Source organism: Fragaria vesca, linkage group LG3 (assembly GCF_000184155.1).
Source record: "Fragaria vesca subsp. vesca linkage group LG3, FraVesHawaii_1.0, whole genome shotgun sequence".
NCBI lineage: Eukaryota > Viridiplantae > Streptophyta > Magnoliopsida > Rosales > Rosaceae > Fragaria > Fragaria vesca.
In genome coordinates this window covers 26526731-26529943 of record NC_020493.1, presented here as the reverse complement: position 1 = coordinate 26529943, position 3213 = coordinate 26526731, and the positions used below count along the sequence as shown (strand labels likewise).

Sequence of the window (3213 nt, the reverse complement as noted above, 5' to 3'; positions counted from 1 at the left end):
GTAGAAAGCTCATGTGTTTGTTTCTACAATAATAATGTAGAATCAATAGAGTAAGCTAAACGATCTTTCGTTCCGTAAACAAACCATGATCGAATCGAAACTTTTGAGGAAAAAACCTAGTCCGAACCGGCCGACTCCAATCGGTTTCATCTGTTTTTTTTTCCTGATTCGAGTTTTATGCCCAACAGATTTAACTAATATTGATGAGATTTAAGGTGGTATTTTAACATTTTTTTTATTCAACTTTTCATATGAACATAAACCCTAATTCAAAAGTACCAAACAACAAAACCCCTAAAATCTCAACATCCGTTTTAAAATTTCCCAAATCCAATTCCCAGTAAACTTCCCAATGGAGCAGTCTCCTGAGACCCCTCGGAGGATTATCTACGAAACCCTACCCCCTCTCTCTCTTTCCACCCCGGACCAATCTCCGACGCCGCCCTCCGATCACCTCGAACCCTACTCCGTTTTCCGCAACGAGATCACTATCTCCTCTCTCCGCTCCACTTCGCCGGACACCGCCGCACCCAACTTCATCTCCCTTGACGTCGCCGCCGATGAGGCCGATCCCAAATCGGCCTGGGATTCTCCGGCACCCGAGCCAAAGACTCCGGCGCTGGAGCTGAAGCTCGAGAGCGGATGGTTTCGCGGCCGTAGTAAATTCAAAAGCCCTATGCTTCAGCTCCATAAAGGTATTGCTTCAATTTCAACTCCTAATTGTTGCCAACTGATTCAATTGAGACTTTATATAATTTGAAAAAATTGGATGTTGTCAATGTGAAAGTGTTCAATTTGATTGGTTTAGTCATTTATAAGGAAATCATGGTCTTTAATCTGTAATGTGAAATCTCACAACTTGTTTTTCGACTGGTTGAGGTTTGATTTTGAGCTGGGTTTTTCGAGTTTTTGTTATTTATAATATAAAGTTAGGACCTTTCTCAGGAGAAGGATGTTTAGTTGTAGTATGGAAAGGGTGTAATTTGAAGTTTGTTGATTGGTATTACAGAGATTCTGGACTTTTGTCAGTTTCTTTCTCCAACTCCGCAAGAGGAAGAGGCACGGAGGACAGCAGTAGAACGTGTTTCAGAGGTTATCAAATATATATGGCCACGATGCGGGGTATGATTTTTATTGCCTGTCAGAGTTATGATGGATGAACACTGCATGTGTGTGATGTCTATTGTGAAAAAGCTCGTAATAAGTTGATGATGCTGTCCTATGAATGCTGCTTTGTAGGTTGAAATTTTTGGGTCATTCAAGACGGGGCTGTATCTTCCTGCGAGTGATATTGATGTTAGTTTGTGGATTCTTTATATGAACTGAAAATTTGAGACTCCTGTATATAATGCATCCTAAAGCGTCCACATTGATTTCTGTAACTTTTAGGTTGTCATCATGCGATCTGGTATTCCAACCCCACAACAAGGGTTGTATGCACTTTCTAGGGCGTTGTCACAAATGGGTTTGGCAAAAAGGATACAGGTCTGCCTCAGTTGTTATGTTAAGTACACTGTGAACAAGTTTCAGTATCTTACTTGTTCTCCATGGTTGCTCAGGTGATTGCAAAGGCTCGTGTACCTATTATTAAGTTTGTAGAAAAAACAAGTGGCATTGCCTTTGACATAAGGTAATACTTTGTTACCTTTTGCAATATAGAGTTCAATTTGTAAATGAGGTTTGATACCTACTGAGTACAATTTAACTAATACATCATATATGTCTTGATTCACAGTTTTGATATGGACAGTGGACCAAAAGCTGCTGAATTTATCAAGGTTCGCTACATTTTTGGTACTGATCTGCGTTTATATTAGTTGTCCTTTACTTACACGATTATCACCGTTGGCCCTTCTTCAGGATGCGATATCTAAGTGGCCTCCTTTGCGACCATTGTGTTTGATTTTGAAAATATTTTTACAACAGAGAGAATTGAATGAGGTATGCATTTGTCAATATGCCTTTTTCTTTGACTATTTTTTATTCTAATCTCAAGATTCCAATAACATGTACAGGTATACTCTGGTGGATTAGGTTCTTATGCTCTACTTGCAATGCTAATTGCAATGCTGCAGGTGAGTGAATCTAACATATGCATTTGGGGATATGATGCAACTGTAACTTGTCTGTGCGTATAGCAATACTGGTGGCACTGGTTTTATTTTGTACAACTTGTTGAACATTGCAATGCAAGACGATGAGTAATGTAAGAATTAGAATGAAGTCCAAGTTACAAAAAGATTTGAGCGAAGATTAAAGTGACTTCTTGTCTGAACATAGTTTTTGCTTTATTAAAGAACTCTTAAAGTTTCGTCATGTAATCCTGATACCTTTCATTTGTTTTCCCTGATTTTTGTCATGCATTATTGTGTTACAGAGCCTCAGGGAGAGCCAAGCTTCTCCAGAACAAAACTTGGGAGTTCTTTTGGTAAGTTATCTGGATTAAAAATTGCGAAGTTATTGGTTGAAGTGGCACTAGCCTACAGTTTTATCCCAGCTAGTAGGGGTTTCTTGGAGTTGCATGGAACATGGAATTTTTTCCTGTTTTTATTTGACACTAAAGTTTGTCTTAGGGATCTCATGAATTGTTTGGGTCTTTTGGCTCCCTTGTATCCAAAAAAAAAGTTTGTCTTAAGGATCTCATGAATTGTTTATGTTGTGCAATTAGGTAAACTTCTTTGATTTTTATGGGCGCAAACTGAACACTTCAGATGTTGGTGTGTCTTGCCATGGGACAGGCACTTTTTTCTCAAAGAATAGTAAAGGGTATGAATCACATCCTTGATCAAGTGATTTTCTTTTTCGTTGATTTTCTCATATAAGACTTTTGCAATTGGTCTGTCATCTCTGTTAGGTTCACAAATAAAGGACGGCCATTTCTTATTGCCATTGAGGACCCGCAGGTTTGTTGCAAATTTTGATATCTTATATGGTGATTCATAGGGGATTATTTGGAAAATAAAAAAAAATATGGTCATCTGTGAGTTTCTGCTGGATTACTATATTGATCTAGTTTGATATGCTGCTCAGCTTGTAGTGTTAGCGCTAAGCAGATAGCTCATACTTCAGTATTATGAATTTGGTATCCCTAGCCAGCCACCCCTGCCCTTTATAATTATTAATTTTGCTTTTATAGAATGAAGGATGTAACTATGGTCAATGAAACTGACTGTCTCTCATCTCTGGGCCCTGCTGCAGAATTCTGTATCAGGG

General features: G+C 38.7%; 1 pseudogene across 1 annotated transcript in view; it reads left to right on the top strand.

Moving 5' to 3' along the window:
• The first annotated feature begins 283 nt into the window (after nucleotides 1-283).
• Nucleotides 284-3213, top strand: part of LOC101301661 — a 4786-nt pseudogene continuing 1856 nt past the window's right edge. The window contains exons 1-11 of the transcript XR_184320.1: nucleotides 284-695; nucleotides 1010-1122; nucleotides 1240-1296; nucleotides 1390-1485; nucleotides 1560-1630; nucleotides 1736-1778; nucleotides 1861-1941; nucleotides 2016-2075; nucleotides 2378-2428; nucleotides 2669-2766; nucleotides 2855-2903. The product of XR_184320.1 is annotated as a PAP-associated domain-containing protein 5-like (transcript). The remainder of the gene's footprint in view (nucleotides 696-1009; nucleotides 1123-1239; nucleotides 1297-1389; nucleotides 1486-1559; nucleotides 1631-1735; nucleotides 1779-1860; nucleotides 1942-2015; nucleotides 2076-2377; nucleotides 2429-2668; nucleotides 2767-2854; nucleotides 2904-3213) is intronic.